The sequence below is a fragment of the Salvia splendens genome, chromosome 15 (assembly GCF_004379255.2).
Source record: "Salvia splendens isolate huo1 chromosome 15, SspV2, whole genome shotgun sequence".
Taxonomy (NCBI): domain Eukaryota; kingdom Viridiplantae; phylum Streptophyta; class Magnoliopsida; order Lamiales; family Lamiaceae; genus Salvia; species Salvia splendens.
In genome coordinates this window covers 23129320-23151739 of record NC_056046.1, presented here as the reverse complement: position 1 = coordinate 23151739, position 22420 = coordinate 23129320, and the positions used below count along the sequence as shown (strand labels likewise).

The window sequence follows — 22420 nt, the reverse complement described above, 5'->3', positions numbered from 1 at the left end:
TTTTTTATTTTTATTTTTTTTTTCTAGCCTTGGCTTTTTTGACTAATGAAAGGCTGCCTTTTTATCTTTTTCTAGCCTTGGCTTTTTTTACTTATGAAAGGCTGCCTTTTTATTTTTTTCTAGCCTTGGCTTTTTTTTTACTCATGAAAGGCTGCCTTTTTATTCTATTTTCGTTTGAAGGGGACAGCTATTCACTCCCTTTGTATCTCAGTATAAATAAATACCACCTAATGAATGGTACAAAACCTCCATCTTTTTCTTGCCACCATAATACCCTCCCAAGAATGTGCTAGCACTTTAATTTTAGTGACTAGGGTAGAAAATATAGGCCAACAAATGGATATAATAGGTAAGCAGATATAAGGACTTCAAAATATTCAACAAAGAAATTAGGCTTTTGGGGCTCAAATTGGCTTACTAGGGGTTTATGCAAGGTCAGGCATGTGATAATTTGGATATGAGGTCTTTATTCCTATTGCCTAAATCATCTTTATGCACCAATATCAACAAGATTGCAACTCATAAAGCTCTCATTCAGACGATCGGCCCTATGGCTTTTTAAATTAATTTTTCAAAACCGGAATAGTTCTCTCTCCTTAGCTCAAGAAATCGGGCAACAAAGAACACTGTTATCACTTATTTGAAGCACGGGAAACCTAGGACTTCAGAAGTTAGTAAGCAACAACTAAGTTTGCAGATCAACCCTTGAGAAAAACGAAGTCTACACTAATAACCTCTTTAGAAGTTAGCTCCTCCTCAACTCCTACACAACAAACACAAAACAAATAAAATCAATTATATAAAGCAGCTGATAAATAAAAATAAAGAAATGAAGCACAACATAAGTAACAAATACTTAAAGTGCATATTCAAAAGTATCCACTTAAATACAGCTTAATATGTTGGACAGCAAGTTCTAGATAAAGAATCCGATAGAATTTGTAACCTTTTCGGCTGCTGCTATTCATACTTGTGCTCCATTATCTAACGCAGGTACACATATGTAGAAATATATAAAAATGAGGCTTTATCATCAAAACAACTCATTCTAATATCAAGGAAGAACATATAAATCTTAACAAAACAATATATACATTATGCACATTAATTTTACATACAATGTAGGATTGACATCATTCCCACATCTAAACCGAGGCCAGCATATGAAATTATACAGTGCATCATTGGAGAATTAGTGCGTACTTTGAGCAAATCAAGAACAATATGCTTAAGCTCGGTTCTTTGCAAACAGTTATGAATCAAGAACAATATGCTTAAGTTAGTAATTCACCTACATAGGAATCTAATGTCCATGAATGATGCAAATGCAGATTTAGACAAGTAATTAGCTTATCATCTAACACTCGCACCATGTTGGATGTGGATTCTTCAATTGAAGTCTAGGTAAAATGCATGATCATATCAAGAGTTGGAAAAGTCAACATTCTAAATGTTTTATGCTCAATCCACCATGTCATTTTAGAAAAAGGAATACCACATAATAAGTTGACATCAACATATAGGAGGATATCAACTAAGGTAATACTAAAATAAACTTATAGCTATAGTTTGTAATTTTTTACTCGCTCCTTCCAACCATAAGCGTGGCACTTTTTAAAGCACGAGTTTTAAGAAATTGATATTTAAATAGTAAAGGCTCATAGTATATATACCTTCTCTGAGATAGTATGGTACATAAATGGCTCAGAGACATTAGTCCCAAGATGCTAGGAAGACAGAGTTGCATTAGTAGGATATGCAGCATTTCCAGTTTCCTGCATTGATAAAGTACATTAATAGAGTGCACAGGTAAAAAATTGCACAAGCAAACAATGGTTGATATGCAAACAGATTGTACTCACTTTTGCACAACTGGAAGGTTCCATTAGTAGCTAGCCAAAGCAAAAGAGAATGAAGGAATGATGTCGTTTTCAGGAGTTTGTGGACCTTCGCCAATTGAAATGTGAGATGAAGGAACTGAAAACGATCACCATAATTTTACTAATTTGATTCATTTTTGTTTTTAGTTGCCCGTAGGGTTTACTGATAGGAAAACAAAACTAATAATTAATAAATGATATAAAAATCAAAAGAAAACATAAACTAAACAAACCTAGAAGGAATCTGGGATCCAACAGGTTCTATATCATCAGAGCCAATTTCCGGTGTTTAGGGCATAGCACCAATTCCAATGCTAACAAGGCTAGATGAGTAAATGCTACCACTTATTCCTGACGAAGCGGGGAATTGGAAATGCATTTGAGCTCTGGGTGGACCGATTCTCTAGAAAACCAGAAAAATACAGCAGACAAAATGACAAAATTAAATGAGATACAAATAAAGATCACAAAGATGAACTAGAGACTATACATATATGGCCACGTGAATCAACTTAGATATCCTAGAATTTGTTAAAGAATCACCTCATAAACGCGTTGTGAATGTGAAAAGTGGCCTGGTTAGCATAAAGGGCTCATTTGACCTTGCGCATAATAGCTAGCATAAAAAAAGTGGCACAGCGCCGTCTCTATGCTTTCTCCTAACAGAAATTTGTTTATTTGTTTCCCCTTCAATGGTTTGGACTGCATGTAAACAAGGTTAATATGCAACAAGGACAAAATACAAACAATATGAATTCCAAACCCATACATACTGGACTAAATTAACATAACACTTGAACAAATTTTTTATAAGTTATTTGCTAGTATTATTGCTCCAATAAGTAAATCCCACCCAACAGAAAAAACATCAATAGAACACGTTCAGCACAGATATAAAATATCAAGAGACCATTATAACTCTCCACACATCTAAATCATGTGGCCTTACCATCAGGATTTAGGACCCACTTAATATACGCTGGAAGGAACTTCATCATCCAGTTGGTTAAAAGTACGTATGTTTTTCAGACATGATATGCATCAATGATTACATGACACGGAAACATGCATGGCCTATGTATTTCTTTAATCTTGATAAAGGCTTCCAAATTTATTTAAACTAAATCGTGAAACCTACCAGTGAAACAAAAGTCACAAGGTACTGCAGTCAAAAGTCAAAAGTGAAACTATAGCTATAAGGATTAACAAATTTATTTAGAAGCCGCATAGATTCATTTTAACATATTATTAAAATATTAGGTTTTTTAAATTAGGGAATCTTAGTTCTCCAGAAGTTAGTAAGTGACAACAACGTACTGCAGGCCAACCCTAATAACCGATAAAAAAAAGTGTCTGGTAACAATCAATAAAGAGAAAACCTAGCATGCACACACAAATAGGATAAATTACAACCACGAAAAGAAGCATGCATCCAAACACCCACACCTCAAAACTATTCTAAACATCTATCGATGCAGGAAGATGGTGAAAAAAATCAGATTTCATCAACGAGAAGCACAGCCCATTTTCTAATCGAACAGATAGGGCTGAGAAAGAAACCAAGGCAAATTTAGCCACTAGCCAGACTCATTCGAACAAGGATTAACAAATTAGCACACAAAATCATTTACTTCTCAAAACTGGACGGACTGTACCTAGTAGTGCTACCTCGAGCCAAATTAGTAATTTCAAGCAGAAGAGGGGACCCCTTGCGGGGCATTTCGGGTTGGTTCAACAACTTTGACGCCATTCTCTTTGTGGTGACACCAAAGCACACACGCATTATCATCATTCAAAATCTTGCAAGAACAATCCCTCCCCATGCATGCTCCAACAGAACAAAGTCCCCAACACCATGATGATTATGAAGAATGAGAGGAGAGGAGCCTTATGTATCTTGTCGCCACATTCAAGATCACTCGGTAAGAAATTCACTATACATAGAACATCCCTATCAACCTTTTTCCCATCACAATCACTCATCAGTTTCATCACATAAATTCATCTATCCCACCCACAAAAATCCATGTTTCCACACATTCAAGTTTAGAAGTCATGAGTCAAGCTAGCAACGAAAGGAAAGTTGCATATTGTTCATTCATCAAGCTTTTTCTCATATCTAAGTAAGTTCCCTACCAAAATTCTTTGTTCAAAGCAAGCCATAATTTAGTACATATATCTGTCCCAAAACCCAAAACACAAGCATGCTTAGTGTTTCTTCAAGATCTCAACTTTTATGCATAAATAGGAAAAACCTTAGCCCTCTTCAATCACAAATACATAATCCACTCAATTAAGAATTTGACTAAGGAAGTAAGAAATCATACCCTGGCTGGAGTTTCTGTCCTCTGTCAGCAACAGCGGCAGCGCCGGGTCGGCGGCGGCGACAGCATCCGGCGGTGGTGGCGAAATCCGGCAAACAACGACACTTCTTGGCTCCTTTTCAACCCCTCTTAATTTCTGAAAATTTAAGCAAAGATTCAAAGTTTAGAAACTTGTTTTTACAAATTAAAAGTGAAATATACTTACCTCCCGAGCGACGACGGCGACGGCGGCCGGCGCTGCGGCAGCGGCAGTTTCCAGCCGGTGGCGGTGCTGGCTGAGAGGGAGACCGAAAGAGAGAGTGAGAAGAGAGGAAAGAAGGAGAGAAGGGAAGAAGGGAGAGATGGCCAGAGGGCCGGCGGCTGATCGGTGCCGGCGGTGGCAGACGTTTCCGGCAGAGGCGAGAGAGAAGGGAGATTTGAGAGAGAGAGAGGCGTGGGGGGAAGGAGGCGCAAGCGAGAGTTAGAATTTGAATAGAGTAGGGTTTCATTTTTATTTCTTGACTAAAGGATGGACTTTCAATTAATTATGTTTTGAGTTTTATTTTTAATTATTCTTTATTATAAAATAAATTCTCTAAAATTTAAATAGTTGAGCCTAAATCTTCTTTTAAATATTTGTGTTGGTCTAGTCCAATTTTTATGATGATTATAATTAATTTTTGAAGTTAGATTTATTTAACTAGTAAGTTATGTAGTTGAAGCTTTGGTATTTATTGCCTTAATTTTGTTTTTGCCCTTGCATAATTGGAGTAAGGTAAATTCATGGTTAAAATTTAACCTCTTGAGAGTAGTGATAAATTAACAAAAATTGTGTATACAAAAACTAGATAATTTGGGTATTTTACATTTATATTAAATTTATGATGATTATTTAATTTAATATTTTACATAATTAACCTTCTATGATTATTTAGGAAACACTAAATTTTTCATAATAATCATTTACATACATTTAGACTTTAGCCGATTGAGGAGATAGTTTACCATCTTAGTAATTAATAAATGTAGATATCATATAGTTTCTTAATCTTTTCTTCCATTAACAAGAATGTGGATATTTTTTTCATTCCATTTAATTTCTTAATATTATCATCAAATGAAATAAGCATACTCATTCACATCAAATTATTTTATTATTAAATAATTTTTAAAATTTCAATATAAAAATGACTACATCCATCCATATATATTTAATTTTTGAGTTTTGTCATTAAATGAAACCATCATAGTCATCCGCATCAAATTGTTTTAATAGTATTAAATAATTTTTAGATTTGTAAATTATATAAAATGACTACATGCATATATACTCAATTTCTTAATGTTACCATCCAAATAAATAATAATATTATTTCACATTCAATTATTTTATTATAAAATTATTTTTTAAAACCTTGGAAGGCCCGATGAAGTAACTAAAGTCGACCTTCCAGAACTGGACGATGGTTTGTTATCTTTTCATAGCCAAAGGATTAAGGATCCTGAGATTGATTCCCATAGAGTACCAGAGTTTTGTGATGCACTTATTTTAAAGCATTCTGATTTTATTTCTCCTGCATTTGACAATGACCAGTATTGATTCTAATAGGCAAGCTGTATATAGAAGTGGTAACTTGAAGGTTTCAACTTCTAATATTCTAAGTGTGTATCTAGAGGATACATTCAATAATGGTACTGTAGATTCCACTCTTTTATTTAGAAACGAGAAAATATCTCAATTTGGGAGATATGAAACTGAAGTGGGCAGTGGTGCTTCTGCTATTGATACAGGGGAGAGCAGCATTATATCAAATATTTTATCACTAGACTTTGACTCATGGGATAAGTCTGAAACTTCACCTCAGAACCTGGCAAAGTAGCTAGGTGAAACTGATAGACGACAAGGGTCTTATGGAGCACCAGGTTCCTGGAAAGCTCCGAATAGCAGTCAGTCAAGATTTTCGTTTGCTAGAGAGGAGGAAGCTATGGGCCATTTACCTGAACAATCTATTGATTACCATGAACAAGCCTTGAAGCAGCATCTTTTTGGCCATAATTTCTCCGGCAACAACAGATTGCATGTTGAGAAATATGTTAGTACTATTGGCTTACCTGTTTCAACTGGCACATAACAAGATTATTTTACTAACGATGTTACTCAATTTTCTTCCAACAAGCCTCCTTGTAAGTTAATAGTAATTCATAATTTTCTTAAGTACTACTACTACATGTGGCCTTGAAAAATAGAAACTTTTGAAACGGCATGGGTTTTAATGCACAATTGGTTAAGTAAGAAAGACAGAGAGAAAAAAAGGGTAGAGTAAGAGAGAGGGGGAGAAAAATGGGTAAAGAGAGAGGAAGAGAAAAAATAGAGGAAGTAGTGTTAGTGGATTATGGGGTCCAGTTCATAAAATAGAAAGTTTTAGAAAGTTTATATTTTTAAGGGACGGACCAAATGTGTAACATCCCAAACTTTTGTGACCCTTTTTATTATGTTATTGGAATTTTGGAATTTTGAAACGTTTGATTTTATGTGATTAAGTGCTTTGCGTGAAATAAATTGTCGTGGTTAATGTGAATGATGAGCTTGAGACTTTATGTCATTCCAATATGGGGAAATAATTAATAGGATCATGCATTTATTCTTTCTCAAGTCAATTTATTGAAATATTCGGCCCTTCCTAATTATTGAGATAGTACTTCTTTTGTGGATTTAATTAAATTATTTTGGGACTTTAATCCAAATTAAATCCAAACCCATGGACCGTAAATTATACTACAAGAAATTCGAACTCCATTTTATTTTTCCTTGGGAGTTTTCGAAAATCTCCTATAGGAGAATGAATTAATCCCTTGATTAATTGGTGCTTTATTGACTCCCTTCCTTTGAATTTAATCCAATTAAATCATGTGATAATTTATTTCTTCACCCAAAATAAATAGAGAGTTGGGGTATTTTTCCTTGGCTATTTAGCCTATCAATTTCGGCCCCCTCCAATAAAGTTGGAGAGTAATTTATTTGTTTCCTAATTTGTGGGATCCCTTTTTATTCAAATAAATTCCTATGCCTAATTAATTGAGGATGTGAATATTTTTCTTCTATTGTTCCTCCATATCACACGCCCCTAGGCATTTATTTTCCTTGTGGGAATTTAATTAATTATTGCCTTTTTATGGGAGCCTTTTTCCATAAAGGAATTACCAAATTCAAATCCTACTCTATTTAATTGGGGATTTAAATAATTTCCTTGTACAAATTTCCTCTTGAAATTCTCGGCCCCCACCACATTAATTCCTACTTGGAGATTTAATTTATTTTTGTTCCCTTGTTTATGGAATATTCACCTTTATTTCCTAATTTATGAATATTCTCTCCAAGTAAATATTGCTATATCTCATTGTTATTAAATAAGCAAATATTGAATTAAACCCCCCCCCCCTCATTATGCACGCCTACTTTGTGCTCTAATTGGGAGATTTTTATTTAATTTATTCCTCCCACAATTTAATTAATTCTTTAGGTGTGGGATTTTAACCTAGACTATAAATATTAAAAAGCCTTAACCCTAGCCACTATTTCTTTTTCACGCCACTCTCTCCTCACCCTCACTCCCACACGGTTTTGCCTTCTTCCCCACTCTCCCATCTCCAAAAACCTCCATTCAAGCTTATTCTTGCATCCATTGGAGTTTCCTTCAAGAATCTCCGACGAATCGCCTTGTTCTTCGCTTCTACCGATTGGTTTTTGTCAAAGGAAGGTATAATTGCTCACTTCTACTCCTCTTCCGTTTTTGAACCATGTTTTGAGTCCTACATGCATGTAGAGAGCGTAGGTTCGATAGATCGAAAGTTTTAACGGGAGGGAATTGTATGTTCGTATGAACTTGTTTGGTTTTGCGTTGTTGGTTGAATTCACATGTGATTGGATCGAAATAATTGTGAAAAATATGAGTTGGTATGCAAATATGTGTTTGAGGAATGTGTAAGCATGATGATGTGTTTTCGAGCATGAAGAATCGGTGTTTTCGTTGTGGAAATTTAAAAACCCTATTTTCGGATTTGAACCAGAATTCTGTGATGCTCGACCAGTGACTTATGATCTGTAGTCGACGCATCAAACGAACGAATTTTGCTACGAAATTTTTACTGAGTAAACTTCAAGATGTTTTCGGTGTCTCGTGTGAATTTCAGCCTGTTTTATCGAAAAATGAATTTTTAATAAATGTTTGAAGTCGACTGCGCAAATCTGCCAGAAACGCGAGTTCTCGTCATGAATGTTTCGTTTTCTGTTTGACTGACCAAATGAACTCCGATTGATGTGATTCTTGAACGATATGAATATTTGATGTGTCTTCTGTATTGTGTAAAATTTTCAGCCTTTTTGGGCATCGTATGAAATTATGGTGAATTTTTCAAATGAACTGCGCAATACTGTCGGAAATCGTATGTTCCGACCAGAGAGTTCAATATGTGATATGACTGACTAAATGACGTGATTTCGATATGAAAATTTTCATGGATTAACTTGAATGTGTCCTCTGTATCGTGACCAAAAATTAGCATGTTTTGAGGTCGGGTGAATTTAAAGTGATTTTTACAAAACGGTCGCGCAATTCTGCCAGTTTTCTGCCTTGATTAAATGACACTTAGTTTCAAGTTTAAAAGTGCTATATGATGCATGTATGTGCAAGGAACGTGTTTAAATGTTGAAATCACTTGCGATAAGTTGAAATGTGTTACGTGTGTTTTATACCCTTGTGATGTATGTTGGGCTTTGGGATTGATGAGAACAATGAGAGTGAAGCGATAGGACATGCATAGTAGTATGTTTTTGTGTGAGGCTGACTTGTGTTGTCGTTGACAAGGGTGTTGTGTTTTCGTGAACTCGAGGATCGAGAGTTGCTAAGTTGGGTTGTGATTTTGCTAAGAGAACGAGGTGGGCTTTCTTTTCAAACCTCTTTACTTTTCCGAAAAATATTATGTGGAGATACAAGGGTGGTTTAACTGTTATGTCATGCCATGAACTGCTTTGTTTTTGGGATTGTGTGCCTGATGCCTAGTTCGTATGAGTTTACTCCGTTAGGCTATATGGCTGTATTGTGAAACGAATTCGGGTCCGAGTAGGGCTGTAGACCCTATCGGGCTGTGTACACTGGTGGGATCGTGAGCCGTCCTTGCAAGTCGGCCGGTCTCGTGGGCGAATAGTGTGACCACACTTTCGTCGCACTGTGATTGTGATTGTTGGATTGATGTGAAAAGTGGGGAGATTATTTGACTGGCCAGTCTATGAAACTTTTTGTGTTCTCGTGATATTTTTCTTTACTGCGTATAAAACTCGAGATCACTGGTATGGATGACATAACTTGATAAATATTTTCGGCGTGAGCCCATTGAGTACAACAAGTACTCAGCCCTGCAATTTCTTTTTAAAATTTTGCAGGTTGAGCGGGATGTTGCGGTGGATGTTGAGCTGGCTAGAGAACTTAGGATACGTTGTGTCGTCATACATAGGCGTGATCCTTGACTCTCCTTGAACCCTTTTATCCGCTGCTATGTTTTAATTTATGTCTTAAGATCTTAAGCTTTTCGTTTTGGTGTTGGAACATGTATGGTGGTGTTAGGTTTTAAACGTGCATCTACGTTGTCTTTTGAAAATGGTTTTCTCTGAGATTTAAGTTTAATGCGTGTTTTACTTAAACTTTTAATTGATGTATTTCTTAAGTCTAACTTTTCCGTTGTCCTTTTTTTTAAAAAGTATTCTTTTATCTTATGTCCTTTCAAAAAAATAATAACGTTAAAATCTTTAAACTAAGTTGTTTTCCTTTCTTCAAAATTAATTAAGTTTTTTTTTAAATTGAAATCCATGCATGTCGGTCACGATCGCCGCGTTTGTGGTACCCCTTGTATGGGCGGTCGTGACAAAATGGAAATCGTTTCTCTTTTTAAGGGACGGAGGTAGTATTTGACTATCTTTTTCACTTTTGTTTGGGGTTCAAAATTATGCAAACTTATCTTGAAAATATCTGTTTATTTAGTAATGTTGGGGAGTGATCAATTGCTAACTTATCATTTAATTACTAACTACAACTAATTTAAGATCATAGGATTTTAGAAATCTTGTGGTCTACAATTTGCCATGTGTAATTTTGTTTTTCATTTTTTAATATTAAAAAATAATAGCAACTATCAAATTTAGGGTTTAGAAACACAATGTCAATACAGTGTATGAAATACATCAACACAAAGACATGACAATGTCAATACAATTTCATATTGACATTATACAAGCCTTGTATTGACATAAAGTTGTTACCGAAATTTATTAAAATTTTCGATTTTTTTTGGACTTGGCAAGGCGATCTTTTCTTCTAATTGCATGAGAAATTTCCAGTAAAAGGTCCCGAGACTATTGTTCAATGCAAATGCTGCTGCTGCTATACGTACGTTGGCTCTCGCCGTTAAGAGTCTTTGAGGTTGATCTCTACACCACAGTGACCGACTCCAGATTAATTGTTGATTTCCTTAACGGTCGGATTCTGAACATAGTCCGAGAGAGGCGGGAGAGAGAAAGAGGGCAAAACATAGAGTGGGAGAGAGAGGGTAGTGTTTGGCCGAGGAACATGAATAAACATGTGATACAGAGTGGATCAGAGAGGATCTCGGGAGGTTGTTTGGCCGACCGAGTCAACAGAGCAAGAAGAGGAGTTTGTTACGGAAGGAGGCTGAGTGGTTATGAGGACTCACCTTTGCAGAAGTCATCAACAAATTATTGTTATTTCCTTATTGTTATTTCATTCCCTTTATTTTAGCTGCAGCCATTAGTATAAATAAGGACCTCTTGTGTGAGATTGAAATATCTTGGAAAACTTGAGTTTGGGACAATTAATTTCGTAGGCCTCCTGTGGAGGATTCTTATTTCCTTGTCATTCCTTTTATCAATAATATTACTGACTTTCCATTCCTACTATTTCATTACTGTTTCATCAAATAAATATTTTGTGGAGTTGAAGTTTATTTCCTCCTCGCCACTTGGACGAGCATTTCTCATGCTCCTTGATCCGACGCCTTTCCTTTAACAACATAGGCGTTCACGAAGGTAACTAACCTGTGCCGCATATGTAACATAGAAATAGTTCAGTGTTATTGAGAAGAAAAATAAAAATAAGATGTGATTACGTGACTATTGGTAAACTGCAGTGCATTAAACACATAACGGTTTTGGACTTCCAATCTAGTCTGTTGGTGGGCACAAAAAAGCTGTAAAGACGAAAGGACGGAAAGCTAAAGATGGCGACAAGCACACGGTGGTCCCTATTTCAGATGGCTGGGTTATCGTCCTCACCAAGCAACATGGAAATACAAAAACTCAACTCCATGGATGAAGGCTCAAACAAAAACACAACGCAATATCAGATCGGAACTCGATTTGCAAAATCAAATGACTAATCATACTAAACCCAACAATTACGCCGACTGGTTAACAGATAGTACAAGATTGCAAAAATCAAATAGATCTCATGCATTCTATCAAGACCACCCTTCCAATACTCAATCAAAATCTCTAGATCTACTAACTTAAACAATTCTTCATGCAAGCGAAAGGATAGAAGGTTAATCCTCGGATCTAACAACTATAAAGGTAAATAAGCAATTGGAATGAAAAATCATGCATAATAAATTGAAAGACTCCATTGAAACCGCGATCCAAACACGATACCCAAGTTGTTAATCAAACTAAAATCTCCTTCAAAGTGTCAACAAACTAGAAAACATTAAACTAGAATTGCAAGATGAAATGAGTGAAATTGTTGCAGAATCCAGTGAAGCTTCTGACTGGACAACGAACTGGAATGGTGATGACGCTCCTCTAGCAGGTGGTCGAAAGCAGGTAAGTGAACGTTGGATCTGAATGAAGAATGAGAATGGAAAGGGTAGGGCTTGCCTCCGAAGGTAAGTGAAACTGGTAACCGAGCACACTTCTCTCTTCTTGTGACCTCCTATTTATAGGACAACTTCCTCTGATCTTTAGGGTTTCTCCCCTCATGAAATGGCATCCTTGCCCTTCTTAGGAGTTGGTTATTATGAGCAATTTTCTTCTATCTCCAACTTGAGCTTGATAGCTTGCATTCTGGGCAGTATAACACTCTTTTTTCAATTCCTTCATCCAAAATCCTCTTGACTCATTTCACTTGCACCTAATCCTACACACTTCAGCAACTGTTTTACATGTTACCCGTTAAAAACATGGTAAACTGACCAGTAACCAAGGCACTAATTGAGTCTCATCATATTTCAGTCAAGAAACTCTAAACCAGCTAAAGCCACGTTTGGTGAGATGTTAAAATACAAAAACAAGGCGCGATTAGAGGAGAAGATAGTGCGTTCGGTGACAAAAGATGCACAAGGGGTTTTGTCACAAAAGTCGGGAGAAATACACGAGGTTGGCAACCATACTAGTGCAAAGGTGAGGGTGTGTGAGGATATGATTATGAAACCAACGGTTGAGAGGCAGGACATGTAGGAACTGGGAAAACCACCAGATCGAGAGAATGATGTTCTTACGATGACATCGGGTTTGAGCCCAAATGATGATGGAAATATGATTGAAGTGGTACCGTGCCATACGCAAGGAAGGGAGATGGTTATGGGGAATTTTTAGTCATTTTTAATGATTTAAAGTTTGAATTGTCAAGGTCTATTTATCGAAGCTTTGGAAACTGTGATTAAAATGCATAACTTACATGTCATTGTGTTGTTTGAACCACACATTAGTGGGGATCAAGTTGACAGAACAATAAAGAGGTATTACGCAACAGTGGAAGCAACATGGTTTTCTAGAGGTATTTGGTTATTATGGGATGACTTTTGGCATGTTGAGATCCTTGCAACAGCTTCGCAATATATTCATGTTTGTATTTGGGTTTCTAGGGCCACAATTTACTTGGCGACGAGGATATCTTTGTGAGAGTTTGGACAAAAGCCTTTGTTGTTCAAATTGGAGGTTGGTGTTCCACAGGCTTCAATGACTCACCTAGCACGTTACCATCGACCATTATTGTTAAAGCTTTGCATTTTTTCCTCTTGAGACCGTTCCGTTTTCTTAGAGCTTGGATGTCACGTGATCAATATAATGACTTTGTCACTTCCTCGTGGATACAAAGACATGGATGCATAGATTCTATCCATCATTTTACGGAGCAAATTAAGGTGTCGAATAAAGAAGTTTTTGGGATAGTTTCGGTGAAAAGAATCTCTATACTAGAATTGCAGAGCTATAGAGAATACTAGAATATAGAGGGTCGTCTAGTCTTTTGGCACTAGAGCCTAAACTAAAGAAAGAGTTGGATTTAGTTCTCCAGCAGGAGGAATCATTATGTCAACAGAAATCTCAGAGTGGCTGGATTAAACTAGGGGACCAAAATACCTCTTTCTTCCATTTGAGGATGATTCGAAGAAGAAATAGCAACATAATAGAGCTGCTTAAAAATGAAGATGGCGAGTGGGTAAATGACCCGGTTAGATTACAAACGTTGGCAGTATCCTTTTATAAGGAGTTATATGAAGAAGATGAGCTTCATTGGCCTCTATACTCGCAACGTGATTGTTTCCCAGCTATTGACCATTGCTGATGAGATAAGAGTACAGTTTTCTTCAAAGGAAGTCTCAAGGATGCTCTTTTTGCCATGAAGTCATGGAAAGCACTCGGCATAGATGGATTTTAAGCATACTTCTTTCAAAAACTTTGGGACGTGGTAGGTGCAGATGTTTGCGCTGATATTCTTGGAATTCTGGGGAGTGGAATGATGGATGGCAGGATGAATAGAACGACATTCTGTCTCATCCCTAAGGTGAAAGCTCCAACACTCATAACCCAATTTCAACCTATTTCTCTTTGTCGTGTGATGCATAAATTGGTAACAAAGACTATTGCAAATCGCTTGAAGCAGCTAATGCCTCTCATCATTGGGCCTTCTCAATCTAGCTTTATAGCAGGAAGGCATATCACTGATAATGTAGTCATAGCACAAGAATGATACGCTCAGATTTTGCACTATCTTAAGGCTATTATTTGGTCCGTTTTGAGTGTCAAAGTTGCATTACATGTCCATTATTTACATATTTATCCATTTTGGTAATTTAACGTATTTTGTGAGAAATGTGTAAAATAGAGCTGAAAAGTGGCATAAAAAGGTCAAAATCTAGAAGTTGGAGAAGAAGCACAACCCGCTAGCCCGCTGGGCCAGCGTCGCTGAAAGCTGCACAAAGAAATCAGGCCCATTCCAGCAGCCTGCTGGGAGTTCCGCGCCCAGACTCAGTTCAAACCCATTTTTTCAGAGATTATGAAGTTCAATCAGGGCGTTCTACACACCATTCTATTCCTCTTCGAAAGAGCTTCGCGATGTACCTAGAACATCTCAATCGGAGTATGTGGAGAAAGTTATGGCAATTCTATGAACGTCGCGTATTGCAGTAAAATGTTGGTGGGAATTTAGGTGGAAATTCAAGGAAGGAAATAAGATATTACCTTATGAAGCCAAATATTTTCCTTAACCTATGAAGCACGAAATTTACCTTCTCCAAACCTTTTTCTAGCCTATAAATACCGTAGGGGTGTGTTATATAGCTAATTAATTCCTAAATTACTAACTACAACTAAATGATAGATATTGTATCATGAAATCAATGCACAATATCATTCATTCATGAGTATCAATACAATACACATAAAATGTCAATTAGGGGTATTAATGTCAACTGACCAAAAGTTAGTTATAACTAACTTTCAAAAAATATCTACAAATTTTAAATGATTATAACTATCTCAATTAAAAGTATTTTTTTACACAACTTATATTAAATTAAAGATACTTTTATAAGGATTCTAACGTGGTCTAACTTGCATATGTTCTGATGTCAAAATTTGTATTTTGTTTTTGAATTTTCATATTTTTGAAAAAGGAGCTCAATGTCAATGTAGCTATCATAATATGTTAATATAATACATATACAATGTCAATGCTAAATTGTGTTGACATATTCAATGAATCGTATTGATATGTTTAATACACTATATTGACATTTTGATCCAAAACCCTAATTTTGATAGTTTTCTTATCTTTTTAAATTTAAATAATACTCCATCCGTCCCAAAAATATATATTCACTTTCCATTTTCGTTCGTCCCACAAAAATATGTGCATTCCATTTTTAGAAAGTTATATCAATTTAATAATGTAGGTCCCAATATCCACTAATACTACTTTAACTATCATTCTCCCCCTCTCTCTTACTTTACCATACCATTCTACTCCTCTCTCTCACTTTACCAATTTTTTTCTTAATTCCCGTGCTGTCCCAAATGCACATACTTTTTTGGGACGGATGGAGTAATAAAATGAAATTACATATGACAATTTATAGACCACTAGATTTCTATAAATCTTATGATTTTAAGTTAGTTGTAGTTAGTAATTAAAGATTGAGTTAGCCATTGATCACTCCCTAAATACCCCATAACCTAATTCATATTAATCACCAATCTTGAGCCTTCATTCCATCTCCTACCTTACCCATAAATTCCTTCATTACTCCATCTTCTACACGGAGCAGAGAATTCAAAAGGAGATCAAGCAAGAGCAAGATTAATTCTTCCGGATTTTATCTAGTTCTTGTTAGATTGAACATGTCTTATTTTGCTTATATTTATTTCGTTTGTCTGTCTATGGATAGCTGAATTTATAGAATCCTAGGGGATGAAAGTAATTGACTCTATGTAGTTCTTTTTATTTGTTTAATGTTCATAACTCTTTTTACTTTATTATTCCATAGTTTATATTTAACTACTTGGTTGTTACCTTGATTATTGTCAATGTTACCTTGATTATTGTCAATCTTTGATCAGTGCTGACTTTGATTAGTTTATATTTTGTGTCAATGCAATATTTGTGACATGAGTGTTGATACACGATAGAAATAACCCCGAGTAGAGCTTGAGTCGGATGAACATAGAACTAAATAATTAGAATTACTAATGAGTTAATGAAATCACTACCCTAGAATTTCTTTATCTCATATGCTTTCTCAAACCAAGTTAAATGCAAACTGCGAAACTATTTCACTATTTCCATTTAATTGTTTTCTTACTTGCTCTTATTTATAGTTTTTCTTAGTTTAATCAAATCCCAACTTTGTGTCCAAATAGTATATGGGGCTGTGTATGTGGTAGACAATCTGTAAAATTAATCCCTATGTTCGATATATGGTACTGACCTTTTAGCTATACCAGATTTACCCTTTATACTTGCAGGTATTTTTAGTGCTAATTATAAGTGGATGAAAGAGGAGATCCATTATATGAGAAAGAAGAAGGGCATTATGGCAATAAAGGTTGATATGGAGAAAGCATATGATATCGTGAGTTGGGTTTTCCTATTTGATACTATAAGAGCATCCACTATAAGGCGGACACTTCCAATAGCCCCGCCACGTTTTTTGTCCACAGCCACTACTTATTTGTCCGCGCCTACAAAAAAAAGTGTCCACGGCTATAGAGGACACTTTTTTAGTCACTTTTCATTTTATTTTATTTTTTTGTTTATTTTAGTTCAATTATAATTAAAATTATCGGAATGTAAATAATTAGAAAACGAGGTAATACTGAAATTTAAAAAACGTATTGGGACCAAATATTCGTTGTATTATGGAAACGGGAAAATTATACAACGAACATTTTTAAAAAATACAAATAAAAACTCCGCCACCGTCTACTTGGTGGCGGAGTCGGATTCCTCCGCCTCTTCTCCGCTGCCTCCCTCGCTGCCGCTCGGCGCCCCCCCCGCCGCTGCCCCAACCCTAGACAACCCCAGCTGATCCTTGATCCGACACATGAGCACGTAGTATATATCCTTGGTGATCGGGTCGGTCGCAGTCTCGTAGAAACGGTAGTTTTCTTGCAGTTGTTTCATCAACTGCATATCAATGTTCCTCTACAAGACCTCATGGGGACCAGTGCCCATGGAGTGCGGTATAGGGGTGGGCTGCGAGATGCGCGATCCAGACGCGGCCGACGAGAGGCGGGAGGAACCCGCAGTGACTCTAGCGCATCAAATAGAGGCATGTTGGCCCGAGGGACGTGGGCGCCTAGAGTGTGTAGCGGCGAGCTCTTCTGTTTGGGCATCGTTGAGGTCGAATGATTGCGACCCGCTGCCACTGCTGTAGTCCCCGGCTATGTTGTGTCTAGTTCGCTTCGCCCCAGGACCTGTCCCTCTCTCCTCCGCACATATGGCCTTGAATTTTGGGCAATTCTCGAGAACGAGATACTCCTCCCAGGAGTTGAACTTCGGCCAGCCTTCCGTGTTGAATTGGGACATAGGCAGCGCCTTCACGTCGGCTTCGCTCCGGCCACTCTCAGCAGTGAGCAGGTTGTTCTCGTATATGCCCGCAAACCTCTTGGTGGCTCGCAGAATCCTAGACCACTTTTTGCGGAGCTGTTCCGCGTCACACGGTTTGGTGCCTCTCGGCTTGAACTCGTTGTATGCCAACAGGACGCGCTTCCAAAAGCCCAGCTCGGTCTGATCGGTGCCCACTATGGGTCTGATGTGACGTCATCCCACGCCCTCGCCACAGCAATGGACTCCCCCTTGGTGTAGTGCATGGACCGTTTACCGCCAGCCCCCATTGCCTCACTACCCTAGCCAGCGCCGCTGCCGCTGCCGCTACCACCGCCTCCCCTGCCGCAGCCTCTGCTTCCACCCGCCCAACCGAACCCTCCGACTCTCGTCGGAACGGGCGTATCCACACGGGCTGGCGGAGTATCCGGTAGTCCCAGACTCAAACAACCCATCATCTGCTCTAGTGCGGATCTATCTGCATCGGTGAAAGGAGATTGGCTGGATTGGAAATGGGTCTCTGGTCGCGGCAGGTTAAGCGCGTCCATGCTGGGTCTGTAATCTCCAAATGCCGAGCGACCCAAATTCCTCTGAATATAGGTCTGACCCCGAAATTGGGTCTGTTTCCACGGCGGGGATGTCGGCGACCACGACTGGAATGGAGGGGGCGTGGGACTCAATCCCCACAGAGGGGGAGTTTGACCCGATCCCCACGGCTGGGAAGGAGGATAGTCGCCACATCCCGATTCGTCGGTGCCGGGTGATTCATCGTTTCCACCGTGTATTTTTAGAGAGTGAAAATGTTGAGAGTGAATAAATGGATGGAGTTTGGAGAGTGTGTGAACTTGTGTGTGGAAGGGTGGTATTTATAATAAAATTTTCAGAAATAATTAAAAAAAAGTGTCCGGCCTCTGCCGGCGCGCCGATGACCGGCTCACTATAGGCCGGCACGCCTATCGGCGTGGCGAGGCATGCCCGGTCGCGTCCTCGGCGCCTTCTCGCCGATGTGCCTTCCGCCCCAAAAAATGTGTCCGCCTCAGGGCGGACGCTGCCCACGCTATAGGTAGGCGCGACGGCGGCGGTTCAGGGGCGGCCGGCGCGCCGCCCCTATAGTGGATGCTCTAAATGAAGCGGGGTTGTCTGCATTTCTCATAGATGTAATTGATGAAATGAGGAAGAGGAACCATTGAAAGGATGCTTGATCGGATCTGAGAAAAAACAGAGTTGAGACCGATTAGGAACTGCATCGTGCACTCTTGTTCCTGGTAATCATGCCATTTCGACGCACTATTGCATCTGCAAGTTCCACAGCTACACCAAGCAATAGGCTGAGAGTGCTTGAATTCATCCCATACAATACGCAAGTTGGTGAAATAAGCATTGTCTGCCTTATGAGAGATACATGATTTTCTGTTCCAATGATATGCTCGAGCAGTGTCAAGCTAAGAAAAGTGCAGACATAGATCGGACCAGATCTCATGAGCACCGTCAAGGTACATGATAATGGAACATATCTTAGCAAGAATAGAATTCCGCAGCCACGATACAACCATGTTGTTGCATCGAATCCAAGCAGAGAATAACAGATCATCATCGGCCAGCTGAAGAAGAATGTCGTTGATAAAAACAATTTTGTTCTTCGCTATAAGAGCAGTCGTCACCGATCTACTCCAATTGATGTAAATTGGAGCCAGTGAGAACACGAGGAACAAGTTGAAGGCTCAGATTATCACTGGGATGCAGATAATACGGGCTAGACCTATCCTCTATTGGAGGAACCGGAGGAGCTGCATTAACACCTCGTTTGTTGCGATTCATATCGGAGAAGATGAAGAAACAAACAAGCGGAAGGATTTAATTGTCAACTGATACCATGTAGAAACCAACACTTTATTGATTCAAAACTTCAGAAGTTACAAAGCAGCAACAAAAGCTATTTATACTAAGGCTAAAGCCAGCTAGCTAAACAAGCAATATCCACATCTAACTAACTCACAACTAATTCTTTATTCTTATCTATTTGATGAGGTGCCAACTTATCAGATGCTAACTCAACATGCATGCACACCGCGCCATTTTATTCATCACAACACCAACTCTTCCAACTTTAATTTATATCTCTTTCTCTGCTGCAAAGCTCACGCTGCATGATCATATTTCATCATCTTTTACATGAATAGAGCTGACCCGTAAGTGGACTTTTCCACATTTCTATGTGCATTTACATGTAAGATCATCCTATTCATATTTATCGTTTCATATTGATAGAATATTCGATTTTCTGATCACTCCACTAACTCTTTCTTTTAAAAATTCACTGCATTGCTTGCTCGTATATGTAACCAAAAGCACAAAATTCAAGTATAAGCTCACAACATATCCCCTGGACAGCTTATAACTTGTAAATGCTACTCAATATTTTAATAATGTTATTCATGTTCAACTGCTATATAGTGGGGAGGGGAGGGGGGAGAGTTTTAGTTTGTTATTCCTATTTTTTTACATGTCGCCATTTTTATATCTGGTTTACTTGTAAGTTTTACCGGGTACGCCTTATATACTGCTTTTGGGCAACCTTCTCAACAACTAAGAGATCTTTCCAACTACAATACCCTAGCACAGTTTATACTTCGATAGAACGAGTCACATAAGTTTTGTCCATGCGGTACAAGCGTAGATTACTAGCACTAGGGTTGTCAATCCTAGATCCGTAACTCCAAAAAGCTCCTAATACCCTTATAAAGTCCCCACTCTCAATTAACAGTGTCGTTTTAAGGGAAGCTAATTTTAGTGTCTACTAAGTGGATCTAACTCGCCAACCACCTCTCACGATTATGTAGCAAGTTATATTAAATCATCACCGAATGTGTCACTCAAACATGAAGTATTATAGAACAACTTAGGGAAGAAACGAAGTAAAAATAAAACGGATATTAAATAGCAAAATGGAATTGTATAACCAAAGTCGTTACTAAGACATCCCTAGAATCCTATGAATTTAGTTACACATAATTGAATAAGCTAAAACATAGAATGAAGGGAAAACAAAGTGAACATAAGAACTAAAGTAATAAAACCCAAAGGTTGAGTCCTTGTAGCATTGATCTTCTCTTGATTCCTTCTTCAACCTCTTGCACAATGAAGAACTCTCTCAATTTTATGCTCTAGAATTATAAGGCAAAAAGAAGATGCTTATGAAGAGGTTTGAGGGGTTATTTATAGAGGAAAAATCGAGCAACATCAAATAAGGTAAAAAGTGGCTATGTTTGGTAAATCTTGGGGAGAAAGTAGGTCAATTTCGTGCGCTGCGTTTTCACAGCGGGCCGCTGCACAATGATCCGTAGCCTCTGCCTCTTGGATAGTGGTCGCCACACTGTGTTGTAGCGGTCCCTGTGAATATTCCAGTAGCTTCGGACACTCTTCGAGCGGTCACTGCGCACACCCCAGCTGTCGCTGGGCGTGTTCTTCGTTTCAACACAACTTTCTCCGGAGCGGACCGCTACTGGTTCGGCGGTCGTTGTGCATGTTGCAGCGGACCGCTGGGCATCTTAAATGCTCTAGATTTCCAACTTTGACTTTTTATTGTCTTTTAGGCTTAAAATCTGCACAAATCTCACAAAACACGTCAAAATACCAAAATAGAGAAAATATGCAAACTATGGACAAGAATTGTGGTTTTGGCATTAAAAAACAGACCAAATAAAGGCCTTAAAACAGTGCAAAATCCGAGCGTATCACTGGGATACAACCAATCCTTCAATCTCCCCTTCTGTAGATTTTGCATAATGATTTTCATCCAATGGTGGTCCAAAACTCTGTTGAGGTTGAGGTTTATATTGGAGTTGATCAAGACAAGTTTGGTCTTGGTTGTAATGGGTATCTTGAGCCTGCCAACCTTTACCCGACCATGTAGGAAAATAATCCCCTGCCTCGGAAGGATAGGTCTGATAAGGATGACTTGGGAATAAAGGGTAATGGTTGGAGTAGTCAGGTTGGTATGTCGATGGATTGAACTCATGGTTTCGAAATTCAGGGTAAGGTTGGTAGTGTAGATATCCCATTTGCCAAGAGGGTGTTTGGGTAAAGGTTGGATAGGGCTTTGTATGGTATGGGAAATGTGGGTACTCTTCTGCCCCGCTCCATTCTCCACAGTGTGGGAACTCCTGTTGGCACACCTCTGCTTGACCTCTAGGGTTCCAACTCGTATTCGAACTCCAGACCTCCCCCGTGTTCTGGCGGTGGTTAACTTGATCAGTCTGGAAGTGGGTTTGGATGGGAACGGTTGGATGTTATCTTGACTCAATCACGGTTTGGCGGGTTTCCTCTAGTTTGGCAATCCAGCTCTTCAGCCGATTGTCCTTGTCCTCTGTGGGAGTACTCTTCACTTCCTCATGCAATGGGGCCACTGATGTATCGTCGTACTCTCTTTTTGGGTTTAGAAGCTTTTCTTGGACAACCTTAGCCTTACTCAGCCTTAGCTTGTAGAAACTCCCCCCGCTTGATGAGTTCACCAAGTCTTTGCTCCTTGCGTCCATTCCATCATAGAACTTCGAATAGACTTCCACTTTCATCACGTTATTGTTTGGGCATGCATCCAGTAGAACTTGGTATCTGTGCCAGTACTTGCTTAAGCTCTCACCATACCCTTGGGTAACTTCTCTGATTTTCCTTCGGAGTTCATTTGTTTTTGCTGCTGGAATAAATTGGTTTAGGAACTCCATTTAGAAATCTGTCCATGTCTTGATGCTTTTGGGTTCCAATCCTCTAAACTAGACATCTGCTTCGCTTTTCAGAGAGAGGGGAATGATTCTCAACTTGAGATCCTCCTCACTTGACCCCTTTGGTCTTA

The 22420-nt window shown here is 38.4% G+C and overlaps 1 long non-coding RNA gene across 2 annotated transcripts; it reads right to left on the bottom strand.

Moving 5' to 3' along the window:
- Positions 1 to 57: 57 nt before the first annotated feature.
- LOC121769458 lies at positions 58 to 4669 on the bottom strand. Of its 2 annotated transcripts, XR_006043586.1 has the most exons (8): positions 4410 to 4669; positions 4208 to 4340; positions 2424 to 2582; positions 2114 to 2283; positions 1863 to 1977; positions 1674 to 1775; positions 947 to 984; positions 58 to 763 (listed from the first exon to the last, which is right to left on the bottom strand). It is a non-coding gene; the product is annotated as an uncharacterized LOC121769458 (long non-coding RNA). The 2 variants fall into 2 exon arrangements; XR_006043585.1 differs by lacking the exon at positions 947 to 984.
- Positions 4670 to 22420: the final 17751 nt, after the last annotated feature.